Genomic DNA, 18,850 nt, shown 5'->3' with positions numbered 1-18,850 from the left:
CAAGATCCCAGAGCCAACTCCAAGGGTGTGGACCCATGGTCAATCACACAGGGCCCTTTACTCAGAAACACCCTATACAGGATGTATTGCTCTGCTTTCCCTATTTTTAAATTCTTAATTTTTTTTTTTTTTTTTTTTTTTGAGACGGAGTCTCGCTCTGTCGCCCAGGCTGGAGTGCAGTGGTGCAATCTCGGCTCGCTGCAAGCTCCGCCTCCCGGGTTCACACCATTCTCCTGCCTCAGCCTCCCGAGGAGCTGGGACTACAGGCGCCCGCCACCACGCCCGGCTAATTTTTCGTATTTTTAGTAGAGACGGAGTTTCACCGTGTTAGCCAGGATGGTCTCAATCTCCTGACCTCGTGATCTGCCTGCCTCAGCCTCCCAAAGTGCTGGGGTTACAGGCGTGAGCCACTGCACCCGGCCAATTCTTAATAATTTTTAATATGCATTTTATGTTGCACTATGTCTTGCAAATTATATAGACGGTCCTGGAGATACCTAAAAAGTTTTCTTATCAGGATTAAAAGAGAATGAGAACACACCCAGATGCTGTTCTCATTCCTGGTATATGTTAGAGCCAAAGAACAGATACTTAGAGAATGGCATTCCACCTCAGGTTTAAAGCTCATCTGGGTTTGAGCAGAGACCTTTCCTGGAACATGTCAGAATGACAATCAGAATCTTAGATTCTGTACCAGGAATGAGGATAGCAAAGGCTGTTTCCATGAGCCTGTTTATCTTAAGTCTGATCTCGAACAGTATCTTCTCTAATGCAGCTCTGCCTGATGATTTAAAAATATGGGGCCCTTTAATTCATCACGCTAATGTGATTACACATTCATCCCCAGAGTCCAGACCATCCCTGAGGCACTCAATCGGAGGCCTTGTCTGTCAAATTTAGGAGCCGAGGCTTACACTCTTTCAGCCCCTTTAAATGGGAGGATCTTTACCTTATTTGAGTGATGTGCTCTGTCCACCACCTAAAGAGAAAATTAGGCCCTCCAACCAGTGCCCTGCTCTGTTAGTTTCTGCAACTCATCCCCAAGCCTGTGCAGTTTAAACACCATTTACAAACAAGCTTAACTTTAACCTTCCTTTGTGGAGAATGCAAAATCAATTAAGTATATGCTGATAATGCCCTCGCATCTCGTTCCGGTGGCATCTCACAATTAATGCTGCCCATGAGGCCGAACGTGAGCAGCTCACATAGTCCTCTGGTTATTACGAGCCTCACTCGGCTCCGGAGTTGAGCGCAGAGGGAGGCAGGCACAGCTCACTACATGGGGATTCTGCCTCTTTATAAAATCAGCTTGTAGATGGTTTAATTAAAATACACCAGAGTATAATTCAATTGGAATTGAGGCTCCCATCAAACCAAACTAGGCTGCAGAAATTTTACCAGCCTTAAAAGCACCTACAAGGGGCAAGGTACAAATTTCGTTTGGATGTTGCTTGGGCGTTTCTAGCTCTACAGGTAGAATTGTTTTCACCAATAAAACCACCTGCACTCAGAAATGGAAGGGACACGACAGATGTCACACAAGCCTCTTGCACTGCAGGTAAAGAAACAGAGACTCAGAGAAGTCAGAACAGCCCCAGGGCACAGAGCAGTCACTGTGTAGGCCTGAGCCAAGGAGGGAGCCCGGCAAGGTAAGAACAAGCAGTCTCTGACTTCACGCTGCCTATATTACAGACCCAACTCTACCATCCAGCTGCAGGAATGTGGGCAGGGTGAACTCCTCCGAACTCAGTTTTTACATCTGTAAAATGGGGATGTTAACTGTATCTACCTCAAGGGTTGCTGAGTGTATGAAATGAAATAAAGTAGATAAAACCTAAAGCATACTAAGTACTCAATGCAGCTTGGTTTCCATTATCAGAACTCCAGCTCCCCTGGTCTGTCCTATGAACCAAACTACTGTCTAAGGTTCTTTATCTCTGAGAATCTCTCAGATCTGCGGCAGAAGGTCACCTGCGTGCACGCATCAGAGATGATGCACCCATACAGCACCATGTGGACCCGTGGAACCTGTGAAATTCATCCTCCAGTATTTGTTGAACTTACGGAAACGAATTTTAATTGATTGTCAATTGGAAGGGATTGAAACATCCTCTAAAAGACAAACAACAATGCTAAAGCTTATGAAATTCTAAAATGCTTCTAAAATGCTGTAGATCCCTAGGTTTAATAAGAAAAATAAGATCTGCAGCTCAGTTAATGGTATTGTACCAGTGTCAGTTTCCTGGCTTTGATCATGTCCGAGGGTTGCATAAGATATTCTCCCTGTGGGAAGCTGGGTGAAGGGTACACAGGGACTCTGTACTATTTTTGCAACTTCTTGTGAGTCTGAAATTATTTCAAAATAAAAAGTTAAAATAAAAGTATGAAGCAGCATATAGGAGTGCCAACAGATTATGGGGACTCTGAACAAGCGTTCAGCATGTCAATACAGCCACAGCTTCCTGGTGTGGGTCTCACGTGACTTGGGAAGAGATGCTGAATGAACAACTGGAATGATTCTAAACCAAACTACTCAGAAAAAAATATTTCTTTTATCTTTCCATTTATTAAAATACAGAAAAATTTATGTTTTGTCCACCATTTAAAAATTAGTCAACAACATAAAATGGAGATGTATATTACTGTCACAACTACTGATCAATATTTATTGGGAAAACTTTGCAATGTGACAAAGGATCACTCTTAAGGATGTCTGGGGAGACCAGAAAGAGATTTAAAGTTGATGAAAATAACTGATAGACACAATCCGTTGAGGCCTTACTGTGTGTCAGGTTGACCAGCTGGTGTCTTGGGTGTGGTTTCCACAAGAAAGCCCGGCATTAACACGTCATTAACAAGGATGGACTCCACGTGGTATGGAGCAGTCCGGGAGTAGACAAGGTTCAGAGTGTCCTGATGCAGGACCTGGGAGGCCAGAGTGCTGCCCCGTGGAGACCACGGTTACCCAGGTTAACAGCAGGACCTGGGATGGAGAGGCAGCCTGGGGCCCACTCCCTCGCAGGTAGGGAGGTGGCTGCAACAAGAGGACAACAAACAGCAGGGCCCTCAAGAAACAGAGGTTCTTACTGATGAGGGGACAGAAACAGCTGGAGGCAGCACCAGGAGGGAGGAAGAACTTCCCCTTGAGTGGGCTCACATCCTGAGCAAGGGCCGGGTCTCTGTCACAGCCAGGGCCAGAAAGCAATGCTTAAAGAAGAGGCCAATCCAGCAAACAGTTTTCCATGCCTCATCCGCCTCCAAAGGGTTCCAGCTCCAGGACCTAGGCTGCATGGAACTGTCACCAAATTCAAGTTAACAGCCTGTGTTCACCTTTGGGAATTCACAGTCCTATTTCGGTCTTGTTTTTATGAGTGTGGTTTCAGCTGCCCACCCCAAGACGTCCCCCCTCAAGCATGTGCTTACATAAAAATAACTCTGCCTCCCCAGCCAAGCCCTTAGTGAGAGGACAGGGACGTTAGGCTTGTGCTTTGTTTTTTGCTAGCCCTGTTTTCTGAAACTCTGCAGCAGCTGCAGGCCAGCGAGCGTCGGACAGGTGTTCTTTACTCAGAGACGGGACGGGGAGAAGGCAGAGCTGCAAATGTCAGTGCAGAGGATGCAGAAGAGAAGAAAATCAACCCAGGCGTCCAATAAATGAAGTCTCTTTCTCCCGAGCATAAATGAATCCCATCCCATGAACAGGTTCTCCCTTTGGGGTCCTGGCACTGACTGTACCCTCCTTCCAAGCATCAGACAGCAGCACCCTCTGACCATTCAAGAATCAATGGAGATGTCGCCTTCGTGGAAAGGCCTTTCCTGCCCACCAGCTGGTCACTCCAGCACATGGCCCTTATGCCTGTCTGTTCTCTGATATTTGCAACCTTGTCTGCGGCCTGTCTCTTTCCATGAGGATATGCCCTCTCCATGAGGATATGCCCTCTCCATGAGGATATGCCCTCTCCATGAGGATATGCCCTCTGTGAGCACAGGGACCCTGTGTGTCTAACTCACTGCTAGATCCCCAGCTCCTAGGACAGCATGGGGTACACAGCAAGGCCTCAATAAGGAGTTCTTTTCATTGGAGGGTGACTCTCAAGAGGATGTGCAGAGCCTGAGTCAGAAGAGTTGAAGACATCGAAGGGCCAGGCTCCCAAATCTTCTTTGATCTTCTTGATCAAAGCTGAAGGACTGGGGCAAGTCACTGACTTCTGCAGGCCTCTGTTTCCCCAGCTATAAACAGACGATCTGAAAGATGCTCACCATCCCTGCACTAGGGGTCAAAGTTTTCAATTATTCACTATACTCTTGCCTGTTTTCCTTTCATTCATCTGTCTGGCCATCGGTCCAATCATTCTTTCCCATGGACTAGGCCCTGGGGATGCCACCTTGAATAAGACACATTTCCTGTTCTGAAGGGACAGATAACCTTCCAGTGGCAGAGACAGAAAGGAGGCAATTCTGCACTGACCAGCTATCTGTCAAAGGAGACTCCTGGGCCTCCAGCCCGGGCCACTGTGGGGATGAGAATGGGGTCCTTCCCCAAGAGAAAAACAGATCTAAAATTCCACCACTGCTACTGAGTGCTGAACAATGTGCGTTAGTTACAATCAGGGAATCTGAACATGAAACTCAAAGACAGTCACAAAGTCTCATCACAGATTGAGGACAAATAAGGCTCACTCCTGAGACCACTGTGCTAATTATCTGTCCCTTATCTCTGCCATAGGAGAACTGGAAATTCTCATTAGAAGAATGATGATAATCACCGCTAAGTTCCCTCAGTGTTTCTTAGCTAAAGAGCTTAACGAATCCAGGTCCATGAATGCACACACATGCATGCATGCACACACACACATGCGTGCACACACACACAAATGCCCAGCATCCATCCCCAGAGACATGATGTAACAGAGCTGATGTAGGACCAAAGTATGTGCATTTCTTTCAATAAGCTCCGTGGGGGTTGCAAAGCGGCGCCCCTGATTTACAGCCACAGAGTTTCCGCCAAGTTTACCTCTTATTACAGCTGTAAAGGTGCGTTAGAATATCAATGGTAACAATCAGATATATATCCATTAGGATTTTAACAGAACTCTCCTAAGCACAGAGAACACTCCAGCCACAAAACACTTTTATCTACCTCATCAGAGCTAAATGGTGCCTGGAAACATAAATGCTGGAAGGACCAGCCTGAGGACACAGCTGCCCCCATGGGACCACACCCCCAGGCCATGCAAGAAACCTGGCCCAGGGAGGTCTCCCGGCCTGGCCTCCACATATTTCTTTCAATGCTTTCACCCAGTGTATGCTTGAAAAAACAACTTCCTAATGTACCCTGGAGTCACAATTACAGCCCCTTTCTTATGGGCTTGGCCAGATCAGATAAAATTTCATTCTCTGAATTGGTTCCTAATTTAATTATTCCCCGGATAAGCAGCCGGGCCGCCCATCACTGCAGGGGAGAAAGAACTAGAAAGATGCTGGCGCCACAAGTTGCAGTTCTCATTTGGCCACTGGTGGATGGGAAGATGTTCTGGGCCTTGGACATCAGATGGACATTGGATGGACAGACAGATGGGTGAAAGGAAAACAGGCAAGAGTACATTGGATAACTGAAAACCTTGACCCATAATCACATAAAAGAGGGCAAGCTAACCACCATCTGTTCACCCAACCCACCTTAATCTGCTGCCCCAGGCCAGTCAAGAAGGCAACCTGGGGTTTTATTAAGAGTTTAGGGAGCACATTTGGAGTAATTGGATTGTAACTCCAAAAACCTGTATTCAATCCTGTCTCTTTATGCATGGCCTCTCTGGCCCTCAGCTTCCCCAGCTACAAAAAGGGGCTGAAGGCCTTTCCAGCTCTAAAATTCAGACAATTCAGTATCTCAGCCAGGATCACTGACAGGGGTATTGGGATCTCATCTAAGAACAAAGCCTTTTCTAGGACCAGGGAAAGAGCATTGTTTAAAAAATGAATCTTATTATTAGAAGAAAGTGAAAATATCTCATAAAACATAACCCTAGCAACAGAAGCACATGTCCACACCCAAAGAAGCTTGTACAAAAACGTTTATGGCCACCTCATTCATAAGAGCCAAAGGTGGAGACCACCCAAGTGTCTATCAATGGACAAATGGATCCATGAAACTGTGGTCTATCCATGCAATGGAATATTATTCAGCCACGAAAAGGAATGACGCGCTGACGCATGCCACAGCATGGATGAACCATGAAAGTTACACAGAGTGAAAGAAGCCAGTCACAACAGACCTCATTCTATGTGATTCTGCTCATACGAAAGTCCACAATAGAGGAATTGGATTGGACAGAGACAGGAAGTAGATTTGTGGTTGCTCAAGGCTAAAGGGTACATGTAGGGGAATGGGGAGATAAAGGGGTACAAGATTTCTTTTTGAGATAAAAAAAGGTCTAAAATTAGCTGTGGTAGTGGTTGCACATATCTGTCAATATACTAAAAAACATGGAATTGTATACTTTGGGTGAATTTTACGGTGTGTGAATTATATTTCAGTAAAGCTGTTAAAGGAGAATAGATTTAACAGGTTTTTCAAAAGTCTGCTTTGTGATTTTTTTTAATAAATCAGTTGAGAACTTTGAAAGATACACATGCATGCCCTTCAACACTTCTGCAGCTTCCTAAGTGATCCAGTGGGTGATTTGAGGTGAGCAAGTCTTCTCACTCTTCCATAAACCAAAAATACTGCTGACTCAAAAGGGGGCAGGCCTGCATTTTTCTATTGACTTGTTTCCATTTTGACGGCCAAAAGCAAATTTATTTTCTACCACTCAAATGGCAACTGAAGCTTCATCTTTTTTTCAATACATCATTTTTCTTCTCTGAGCCAAATTTTATACAATGCAAAAGATCCCTGGATTTTCAATTGTCAATAGGTGAGCAAATGACTTTTTCTTTTTTTTTTTTTTCTTTTTTTGCCTGGAAGATGTTTCTGAGGAGAAGCTCACAGTCACCCAGCTCCCACTCTTCTCTTCTGCACATCTCCTCATATCTAATTTCTCATAGAAACTGCTATCAAGTGGGTATAAATAGCTTTTCAAAGTTAGGACGACACAAAATGTCAGGCTGATACTGTTCTCGTTAGTCGGAGCATGCTTTCTTCCCCCTCATTTATTCCCACTAATAACTTTCTTAGGCAAGTTCAGCGTGTCCTAAAAGCAGCTATTTCCTCTGACTTTCACTATAATGCACTTGGATCACTGACCTGATGCAGCATGGGACTCGGCCTTTCTGGAACATATTTTCTTTATTAAAAACTGTGACGGATGATGAGAGAGGATCACGCCACCGTGGGTCAGGCTGGAGATGACCACAGGCGAGGAAGTGGTAAGCCTCCGCAGTTCAACACACCCAAGGCTCGGAGGAAGATGGTCCTTCCCAAGGCTCACAGTTTCTAAGCCCACACAATGTTTCAGAGAGGGTCCCCAGGCAGAGAGACGTCAGACACTCTGAGGCTCAGGAGGCTGCACCTTTGGAAGGCAGAGCTAGGGAAGGAAAGACGGAAGGGTCCCCGCTGCCCCAAGGAGTCCAGTCCTGAGGCATCACAGTGTTCAGTGGGATGGAGGAGGAGCTGACTCTCTCAAGGGCAGGGGCCATGCGCTGGCTGGGAAGCAAGGACAAAGGAAGCCCTTGGTACCTGCCTCTCGGGGAGTCACAGCTGAGGGCCCAGGACCCTCCTGGCTGTCTTCTCATCTGCCCTTCATCCTGTGATGAGACATGAGGGAGGTTGCCAGTTGGGGGCCCACCTGCATTCGGCCCTTCCCTGCAGGCTAGCTGACCTCCACGGCCCAACCTTCTCCGTTAGAGCCTCTGAGCCAGAAGGTGTCCATTGAAGGCCGCCCAGAGAGCCTTAGGAACAAGCTCCCCCATACCAGGGGCAAATGGCCTGCCCAGCTCCTGCTGCCCCACCAAGCCCCCCACTACTGAGAACAGGCCGAGGCCAGGCCAGAGATGACATCCCACCCACAGTAAGGGATTAACAAATCATCTGGGTTATCCTTCATAGAAAAATTAAAGCTAAACAGCCCCCAGGAATCCAGTGGAAGAAGACACCGCACAGAGGGCCTCACAGTTCCCCTCTGAAGCGGACATGAGAACTTCCTGCTCCCTCCACCAGGCCACAGAAAGGGCACTCAAACTCCCGAACACCTTCCTAGAGCAACAGCAACTCCAAAGTCAAGCGTCTGGTTACGTGACACAGAGGTCAGCCAGCTGCAGCCAAATCCCCACCTGGATGTCCAGGAAACCAAGGACAGAGAAGCCAGGCCCCTGATGACCCACAGGATCTTGGCCAAAACTCCTCCACCCCACCGCCCTGGGCTGCTGCAGCTACCAGGCAGAACCATCAGAACTGTATGGAGAGAAACGCAAGCCCTCGGCCCACACTCCCCGGGGCAACCCTGCTTTCTTGTAATCCTGGCGGTCCCTTCCAGGCACAAAGCAAACAGGGTTTGGTGTGTACATTTGGAAGACTCTTTACATACACAGGTTCACAAAGCAGAAAAAATTAATCCTCAGTAGACCCATAGTCTGATTTGGGGTTTGGAAATTATGGTCCCTAAAAATACATGCCAGGACATACTTTATATTTTTAATGCAAATATTTACATTCCAAACAAAGGAGCATGGAACTTGAAGCCAAGCTATTTATACCAGCTATAAGAAACACCAGCAGCCTCCACATTTCTCGCCTGAGTGGATGGCTCCGCTTATATTCCTGAAACAACAACCACATTTCCATAACATTTTCCCCTAAGGCTCTCAAGACACAAAAAACTGTGGTTACTATGTTTTAATAGCCCCAAAACCTAATGCCAGGAAATCCAAGGTTATTCCATTAGACTCTCGACTCCTTGGGAAATTGAGTGACAAGTGTGAGCTCTCCTGTGCCACACTATCAAACTTAGGGTTCACATAAAATCTCCAGGAGAAACTAGCCTTTGGAAGAATCATTTTTAATTGATGCATTAATGCAACACATGGCAGTCACTGGTCACTAAGTGAGAGTCTAGCTACATGGACGTGCCGTGAGCCCCAGACACCCTCCTCCTGAAGAGAGCCTTGTCAGGCTGGGAGAGCAGCGTGTACCCAGGAAACTGAAGCCCAGCACAGTGTGGGACAGGGTCAAGGTTGAGAAATACAATAGAGGAAAACTGCAGAAGCTCAGAGGAGGAAGGCTCCACCTGGATGGGGGAGGGAGGTACCGGGAGGAGATAGCAAGAATGACTGGCAAACGCTTCCTGAAGGCAGTGGGGGTGGGGGTGGGGGCGCTCGATGATGAAGTAGGCAGATGTGGGGGCTCCCCCTCTCCAGTGGCCGGGGGACCCAAGTGCAGCTAGATCCAGGCCCGGCTGGCCAGGCGTCTCATTGCGAAGACAAAGCCAGGTCTGGTAGAAGCACAGGCCCTGTCAGGGGCTGGGACCAAGAGAGAGGAGGCAGAGAAACTTGTCCAGGTCCAGGCTAGGAGTCAAGCACAACCTCAGCTCCCTGTGAATTGCATTCAAGTTAGAATGCAACCTTGAGATCCATGGCTCACCATTATCTCAATCATGCTCTGCCAACAAGTAGGAAAGAGATGTTCTTGAATTTAAAGCCACATTATTTCCTAAAGCGGACAACTATACCTATTTGACACACTGTGGCCACCTCTACCAAGTACGTACCTAACAGATGCCATTGACCACCCTCCAACCGTGGGCCAGGCACGGAGCCCAGCACATCATATTCCTTGCCACAAGGCGACTCTTCTCCACGACTCCAGATGTTTCCTTCCGTGAGATGGAAGCTCCCGCTGTGTAACTTTCCTGTTGTCTACACCTGGTGGTGTCTACACCATCCCAGGAATATGGAAAGAGGGCCTGGACGTGACAGCCCAGCCCTGCCTTTCCTCATGGCAAGGAGGCGATCCCATCCCTGCTGGGAGAGGCTCCTGCAGCTCCACAGGCGATGGGGTAGGTGGGTCTGCCTGACTGCCCCTGTTCCCCACTTCCTTGCCCACTGGTTCAGCCACATTCTCCAACAACAGCTGCAGTCGGGAACGGCCATCACATGTGGATTTCCACCTGCCTTCCTCCTCCTCCTCCTCTATCTCTCCAGAGGTTTAGACCTCGCCCAGAAAAAAGTGGTTCCATGTGGGGAGCTCCCCTGAACCCTAAATTGTACTATTTCAAATACTCAAGCCACCCAACCAGGTAGAGATCATTAACCCCATTTTACAGATGGGGAAACCGAGATGCAAGCTAAGCCGCTTGTCCAGAGTCACAGTAATGGGACGAAGCAGCACTGCATGAACTTGAACCTGAGTCAGCGTGGATCCCAGGCTCAACCCACTACCTGCCCTGCCCTACCCAGTGCCTATGGGATCTAACACCTGGGCTAAAAGAGCGTCCGTGTCACTTGCACCAAACATTTGGCTGACAAGAAACGTGAAGGTATAGGTGAACTTACCGCCATCAGCGTGAGTGAGCTGCCAGGGGTTACAAAAGGGAACACAGCTGCCCAGACCACTTTCGTGGAAGGGTAAGATAATACATCTTACACCTCTCTCGACCTCTTAGACTCTGAAATGCAGGCTCTGGCCTCCTAGCAAAGGTGCCATGGGCCCAGTCCCTCAGGACAGCTACCTACAGGGATACAGAAAAGCAAAAGCAGGACAGAACCTCCCTGAGATAGATCCAGGGCCACCCTGGGAGGGATGGGATTGCCACTTCTCCTTGTATGCGCTCCCCCTTGGTGGCCACACCACTATCTTTTTGACCACAGGGAGCAAAAGGGTCTGGCAGGGGCGTATTCCATTTCAAGAGAAAATGCTAAGCCACCAAGTTCCAGCCTATTGTCAGAAAAACGTAATTGTGCCTGGCCTGTATCTAATTATTTGCCCATGTTGGGGTATTTTCCAGGCACCTGGGTGCCTGGGCTGTCTGTTTCAATATTTTTACCACAAATGCAATTCTGGAAAGTGTCCAAGTTTCCATTATAATGATACCCTCTGCTTTTGAGGATCTGCCAGCCTTACTTTCTTCAGAGATCTAAAAGGCCTGGGCCACGATGAGTTCTAGAAATGTAAAATAGGCTTCGGGGAGAGCCTGCCGAAGCCAGGAGGCCCCCCTCAGACCCCCTCTGGGCTCTTTTAAGCTGAGAGTGGGGCGAGATGTAACATTCACAAGCGAGCTACACCAGCACAGTCCCACCTAGAGCAGCGCGGTCTCCTCTCTCTGGTTAATTGCATCAAATATGGGCACAGCCGAGCTGCTCCACAGCCTGGCTGCAAGGTCAGCTGAAGGGTCTTGAAGGGTAGCTGTTTACCAGTGTTCTCCTCACACAGATGAGGAGACAGAGTCCAGAGAGTGAAGCCACCACCCTAAAGAAACAGCTGGAGCCAAGGCTTGCAGGGGCCCCTGCCTATCTATACCCTTTGAGGTAGAATATACTGGAATCAAATATGGAGACATGCAGGGTTAGGAGCTCTGGGGCTGAAGAATACCACCCGAGCCAGTGTTTACTGAGCACTTACTGGATGCCAGGCACTGTGCCAAGCACTGCCAGGTATTAACTCTTAGAAAAGACACCCGCCCTCAAGCCAGGGGGCGAAGTCTTCCCAGAACACTCCAATCTCAGAGTCGCTACCCCGGGCTCCCGCTGCACTTTGCCAAGCCCCTTAAGGTGCCTGTCAACGGCGTTATATAACTCTGACTTGCACAAGCTCCACCTCGCCCACTGATCTGAGAGCTGTGCTCTGTGCTGAGCTCTGACTCTCTGCCCCCATGCACCTGGCCCAGGGTTGCAGGGCAGAAACGCTGCAAGTCCTGCTGCAGACAGTCTCCTTTCCTCTCCATCCCTTTGGAAACCAGCGAAGATGAGAAACTGCTTCCCACTTGCCACCTCCCCACAACTTAACCACTTGCTGATTCACGCCGCCTCCTCCTTCTGGAGCCACAGTTGTTCTTCTCCCCTCACCCCCTTATTTCCCTCCTGCCTCCACTGTCATTCCCGATCCCTCCTCCTGCACATCCGGATGGCTGAGAGCTTGGTGTGTGTCATCTCCAACAGCTTCCCAGCCCTCTAAAGGACACAAAGGGATACACCTGTGTGACCTGCCTAGCAGAGGGCCAGCTTCAACCTATGGGGATGCAGCACGTGATAGGTCTTGCGATGAACTGTCTTCCTCCCCAACTCCCATACTTACAATTTTAAAAATCTATGTTGGCCCAAATGGACACAAAACCTTTCTCCTTCTTCCTGGACACTCCTAACTAGACACCTAGACTGGACACACTAATTAGATAAATGTTCCCTTTATGCTCCATCTCCTGCTGTGGAGACACAGGTCTACACATAAATCATTTTGTCCCAGTGCTTTATTTGAAAGGAGAAACTATCTCAGTAAAGAAATCAGACCCTCATACTGGAGGCCAATAAAGAAATGCCTCGAGCAGTGGAAACACTCAGTCTCCCAACACTTAGCCAGCTAAGTGCAAACATGATCTCCTCATTCACAGCACAGGAACAGAGTGACCCTTTGAAGTAACTTCATCTCATACCTGAGCATCCCCTTTACAGACCAGAAGGGGAGGGAGGCTGTGTGATTCTCACCAGTGACTGAGTCACTTCAAATCACAAGCTGCTAAAGAGACGTCCGCTGGCTGATTGCTCAGATCAGTGACACTCCCAAGTCAGCCACCACTTTTAAAAACAGTCTCTGCTTTTAGAATTTAGACGACTCTTCTTTCATACAAATGCACTCTAAATGGCATCTCTGCAATCCTGGGCCTGCTGAGGCCCTAGGAACGGGGACAGGGCCTGAACGTGTAGATGGGAAAAATGAGAGCTGCCAATTACAGGGAGTGTCCACTCCTCTGGGGGTTTCTAAGAGGCCTCAGCCCAGTACAGTGGAGATGAAGGAGCTGGCCAAGAGCTGGAGATCAGAGACCCCCTGACTTTCCACTTACTGGCTATGTGACCTTGGGCAAGTCACTCCCAACTTAATATCATATCTGAGCATCCCCTGCTCAGGGGATGGGTGCCTCCCACCCACTGCTCTGAAACTCAATGTCCACACCTGGAAAAGGAGGCTCCTCACACTCCCCCGAGTCCACCCTCCACTCCCCCACCCCTGCTCCCAAGCCTTGCTTTGCATCACCACCCTTCTGGGCTATTATGGCAGCTTCTGGACCATTTGTCTGTCTACACAGCCAATTCCGCTTGTCCCCATCCCATGAGGGCTGGGACCCTGTCTGTCCTAGCCCCGCCAAATCATCCCAGAGGCTCAGCTGTAGGATCTATTTGGTGAAAGGAATTATATGAAAAGGTTCATGCAGATGACTTTCTACATTATGGGAATTCATTCAACAGCTGCTGAATGAACACATGGCACACGAGTACATGAAGGAGCTCTGCCCGCCTCACCTCCAGCCTAGGGACCTGGCCGCAGGCATGATGGTCAGCCATCAGTTCTTAGTCCCTGGGCCCACAATGGGTGTGGCTCTTGTGCCCTGCTCTCTGATGCAGTGACACCCTTCCCAATAGATAAGCACCGGGCCAGATGGCAAGCTTCAGACCTCCTGGAAGGGCACTCACCCCTAACCCTCTACCATACTTCTAGAATTTGAGCCCAAATTTAAATACCCAGGCTGGAGAATCCTCTCGAAAATTCACAAGACCTGTCGACTCTGTTTTCCCCCAAACTGGCTGGAGCTGAGTCGAGTCTGTCCCCTGTAGTTGGGCATGTGCTCACCTGTTCAGGACAGCCCTGGGGTCTCCCTCTTCTCCCCAGCCCCCTCCACTAGCAGGGGACCTTCCAGCCGAACTCGAAATGGCTTGGACTACCACAATCCAGCACTAATCTACAGCTTCCCCTGCTGCAGACTCCTGGGGCCCAGCTAGTTAACTTGGAGTTTCTTGTCTGCTGTTTCTCAAGACGCCAAATAAGTAGAATCCGCTTCCCATTTTACCAACCTTTCCCCAAACACTTCTTGATGCAGGAATTAATCTTCTCTCTTCCAGGTATGTGAAAAATCAAATGCTTCTGATATCTCACCTTTCCTGGCCAGGGGCAGCAGCAACCAGGGATGACAAAGGTGTGGAAGGAAACTGCAGCCCTCATGGAAGCCACGGTGACCGTGCTGGGTCCCTGGCCAGGACAGTGGCTCAGACATGGCGAGCTTTGATCATCCGAGAAAAGCAAGGCACACATGTGACCACTGTGGGCCGACCTGCCTGCCACCCCCCTGGACAATCTCCTGGATGAATTACCCCTGCATGTTTCACCTACAAGCCAGCTCACTGCAATCATCCAATGCCCAGAGGAGAGAGCTGCAAAGACAGGGTTGGACTTCTGCAGAGGGCCTCTGAGCGGGCTCTCCTCAGGAGCTGGACTTTGGAGGGAAGCCCAGACCGGCAGCTCCACCTGCAGCTCACCTATGTGCCCACAGGAAGGCCATAACAAGCCACTTGACCTCGCCAGCTCAGTGTGCCCATCTAGGAGGTGGCAAGAAAGAAAATCTTCTGACAGTTTCTCAGGAATTTGGGGGAGAAAAACTTGTTTGGAAAAACCTACTACTTAGAAGGCATTTTTATTCCTATACTACTTTGAATAAAATCATATATGATCTATGTATGTCTTTATGTATCAATCAAGAGATCCTAGTTCAATATTCAGTTTGTAAAATTAGTAAGTGCCATGTTCTGGAAGGGAGGGTTCCTGATTTTGCAAGGTTGCCGGTCGTGGGAGGAGGAGCAGGAAAGCGGGGGATGGATAATGGTCCAGGAAGGTCCAAGGAGGGTCCAGGAGAAACGCCGGGCAAATCTCTAGGCCTCAGTTTACTTCAGGGCCCCTCAGGGGGGTGCAGATGCTCTCCGAGGCCTTTCTGCCCCAACACTGGGTGGCTACCCTAACCCACCGAGGCATCCCACAACACTCAGGAATTGCAGCTGATAAAGAGGGGCTGGGGGCACTGCTAGGGCGCCCAGAGGCAAGGTGAGCCCCTTTGCTCAGCCTCACTGACCGGCTTGTCACATCCCTCTGCGGGGCACCCCGGAGCCACACTTCATTCCCGAGAACTCGGTACCATTAACTTACCCAACGTGAACAAGGCGAAGGTGCCCAGCTGTCACAGCGGCTCCGCGCACGCCGGCAGACGAAGAAGGGCCCCCGCCCCCAGCAGCTGGTCCCAGCCCCCAGCCTGGCAGCCTCCTTCGCGGACTTCCCTACACTGGGCGCGGACCTCCAGCCGTCAGCAGCCGGCAACCCAGCCCCAGCCTTCCTCCTCTATACCCGCTGTCCCAGCCGCGCCGGCCGGCCCCGGGCGCAGGGCGGGCGGGCAACGTGGGCACCCGGACCGCGACGGGGCGGTCAAGCAGCTGTGCCCAGGAACCGGGCGGCTCCGAAGCCTCAACACGCACACACTCGCGCGCACGCCGGCCAATCGGTTGCCTGGAGAAGTCGGGAAGGTGCTTCCACGGCTCTTCATTCATTCATTCTCCCAAAGGCAAGGTTCCCTTCGCCCCAGCGCCTCCATCCTGCCATCCCAGGGGGCCAATTGCGCCACAGCCCGCCACCCAGCCACCCACGGCCACCGCGTCCTATCTCCCGGCACACACAACCCAACAGACTCGCATTCCATCTCCACCGCCAGCGTCGTCTCCGCGCCCTGGCCGCTGCCACCCGGCTCCCCAGCTTCGCCGCCCCGCAGCCCCGGCTCCCCGCCTCTGGCCCGACCGCGCGGCTCAGACCTGCCTCGCTCGGCTCGCCGCACCCAGGCCGGCCAGGGACGCCGCCGCCACCGCCGGGAAGCGCCGGCAACTCCCGAGTCACGCCGCCTCCCGAGACGCGGCGGGGCGCAGGGAGGGGACAGCAGTGGGGGCGGGGCGGGGAGAAGGAAGGAGGAGGGGGCGGGGAGCAAAAGTTCACACCGCTCGGGGCTCAGCCGCGCCCCCACCTCTTCCCAGGCCCGCCCCCGCCATCCCCCTTCCCTGAACCGGGTCCCACGGGCTTAGGCGCCGGCGAGCTCTGGGCTCCCCGCCCGGAACGGCCGCAAGGCTGGAGCCAGGGTTCTGGAAGCGCATCCGAGCTCGAGACGGGGGAGAGAGTGGCGGATGCCCACTTACCTGCCCCAAGCCGCGCCTGGAAACTTCCCCAAAGTGCGATAGGGGTGTGGGGGAGGAGCGCAAGGCTGGGGGGAATCCCCGTCCCCTACCACCAAACGACGCGCGCTCACACCGCGAAAGCACTGGTCTATCCGTCGGTCGGTCCCCCGCCTGCGGCTTCCAGAGCTGGGCGGTGCAGGGGCGCCCCGATTCCGACTACTGGGCTCCTTCTCCCGGACAGCCCGCCGGTGCGTTCCACGCGGCGTGCGCCCCCCGCCGGCCTCCGGCTATCCACGGCGCCACCACGCCACTGCTCGGTCCCCTGTCCCCTCGCTCCGGCCGCGTCCTGTCTGCGAGGGAGGGGGCGTGCGTCGCCGCTGGGTAACCCTTCCCGCGGGGCCCTCAAGCGCGCAGGGCGCCCGGAGCGCGGCCAGGGCCAATGGCGAAGGGACGCCTCCCGCTGGGAATCGCTGAAGTCTCGGGGAGGCCGGGCCGAGGATCGCCGGGCCCAAACCTGCCTCGGCTCCTCGCGCTCGCAAGTTCATTGTCTGCCTGGGCCGCCACCGCCACCGCCACCGCCACCACCGCGCCTGGAGAGCCGCGGGGAGTGAGGCTGCGCGCCGCCTCCGCCGGCCCGGACTCCCTACGCTCAGCCCCGGCCGCCGCCGGCGCTGCCTGGCCCGAACCCGCGGAGGGGCGCCGGAACCCCGAGCCCAGGGCCAGACCTCCTACCGCCGCTCCTTGCCGCCCCAACTCGGCGTCTGGCACCTAACTTGTACCTGAGAAGCCTGAGTCCAGCCCGGGAGCCTCTGCGGCTCCGGCTCCGCGGGAGCGCGCCCAGCCCTGAGCCTCTAGCCCCGCATCCAGGGCGCGTCAACCTGACTCCCCAAGCGCTGGGAGGAAAAGTTTGGGAGTGACGTGCAGACGGCGAATGAAACATCCGAAGAGAACCCTCCCCCCGCCCCATGTCGCGCTGACACACATCAGCTCGAGTCTGGAATGCCAGATCAAGGCGTGTGCGCCGAGCGGTGGGTTTGGCCCTTGCCCCCTCCCCCTCCGAGTCAACACTGCTTGTGCGTTGCGGTGATTCCAAATAAAAGCACATCAAACCCCTGAAGTCTGGCAGTGACACCTTGCCAGATACTTTTTTTTTTTTTAAAGACGGAGTTTCGCTCTTGTTGCCCAGGCTGGAATGCAATGGCGCGATCTCGGCTCACTGCAACTTCCGCCTCCCGGGTTCAAGGGATTCTCCTGCCTCAGCCTCCCGAGTAGCCGAGATTACAGGCATGCGCCACCACGCAAAATAGGCTAATTTTGTATTTTTAGTACAGACAGGGTTTCTCCATGTTGGTCAGGCTTCTCTCGAACTCCCGACCTCAGATGATCCGTCCGCCTCTGCCACCCAAAGTGCTGGGATTACAGGCGTGAGCCACCGCGCCCGGCCGCCAGAGACATCTTTAAGGAACTTGGCGGTCTGGAGCCAGCCCATACATTAACATTCAAGGCCACAGCGCTGGTGAGTTCGGCGCCCTCTGTTGTATTTTTGCATCCCGGGAAGGCTGGCCCGGCTCTTTGGCCCGGCGTGTTTGCTTCCGCGGGGAGGTAAAGCTCTGCAGGACCCCGATCGCCACTGCCTGCCGCAGTGGCCTGGAGTCGGCTGCCCCAGGGAACCACCTGGACAGCCCGAGGGCAAGAAAGCGGCACCAGTGGCCGACTCCACTGACTGGGCCAAAGATGCCATCAGTTAAAGAAAAGACACATGAAATTCTGGCAGATTCGCTCAGAGGGCGCTTGGAGCACCAAGCCCAGCCTCTCAGGAAACTGAGGTCCAAGAGACAAAAAGAATCTGCAGTCTTTTGCCGGCCTGTGTTCCCGTAGCCAGAGTCCAGCACCCTCTTCCTCAAAGCAACCAGAAGTAGAAATGAAAGTGCTCCGTTAACTATAGACTGCATGCCACCGAAGGGTCATTCCTGACAGTGCCTTCTCCCCATTATCTCTTTATTGCTGGAGGCTTCATCTCACCCCCCTGAAGCTACAGTCCACCCTGAGGTCATAAACTTCTGCTCAGCATCCATGGCTACTAATGCAGAGGTCACCATCAGAGGATTATAACTGCAGATGGGAAACCGGGATGAGAGGGGAGTTCTTTAAAATCCTGTCTTGTTTTCCTGCAAATAATGCCTCTTACATAAAATCTGCGAAGAAAGATGAATGCAGCAAAGAGACTTGCCTTAGAATCTCAGACTAGATTGCTTTTTCCATATAGACTCCACTTGGTGATTTTTGTTCTTTATTATTTTTTTAAACAAAAACCTATTTCTGAAAATACAATGAGCTGCTTTTTGCAGGGTTCACAATTCCCAATAGATGATGATGCCATTTTTCAAGGTCTCACACACGTTGTGGCTTTGGGGCTTATTTATTAGCTCCCAAGAAAAGCCTGCCTTTCAGTGAGGTTTATATACTCGAGTAATTGCATCAGGGGACACAGAGCAGGTTGCTGTTAAAGAGGGTTGGTTGTACATGCGTCTGCAAGGAAGGCCCTGGGCCAGGCAGCTGTCAGACCAGTGTGCAACGGGTTTAAACAAACACAGGGAAGGGTCTGTGGAAACAGCGAGGAGGAAATCCCCTCCTGTAAGGGTGTGTGGAACATTATTCCAGGGCCACACATACTGCCAGAGAATAATGCCTTTCCTCTCCTCCCTCCAAGTAAACACATAACTCCGTTATG

At 51.6% G+C, this 18,850-nt stretch overlaps 1 protein-coding gene across 3 annotated transcripts in view; it reads right to left on the bottom strand.

The window, feature by feature from the left end:
- CHST15 (carbohydrate sulfotransferase 15) overlaps nt 1–17,185 on the bottom strand; it is an 85,998-nt gene extending 68,813 nt beyond the window's left edge. Inside the window, exon 1 of one of the 3 annotated variants that reach the window (XM_030805899.1) lies at nt 16,899–17,185. The gene's annotated coding sequence lies outside the window, so the exon portion shown is untranslated. Of the gene's footprint in view, nt 1–15,765; nt 15,999–16,140; nt 16,874–16,898 lie in introns of those variants that run through there. The other 2 variants (XM_030805914.1, XM_030805923.1) reach the window with 2 other exon arrangements.
- Nucleotides 17,186–18,850: the final 1,665 nt, after the last annotated feature.

The sequence above is a fragment of the Nomascus leucogenys genome, chromosome 3 (genome assembly GCF_006542625.1).
Source record: "Nomascus leucogenys isolate Asia chromosome 3, Asia_NLE_v1, whole genome shotgun sequence".
Lineage (NCBI taxonomy): Eukaryota > Metazoa > Chordata > Mammalia > Primates > Hylobatidae > Nomascus > Nomascus leucogenys.
The sequence above is the reverse complement of the archived record's forward strand: the minus strand, read 5'-3'. Positions and strand labels throughout refer to the sequence as shown.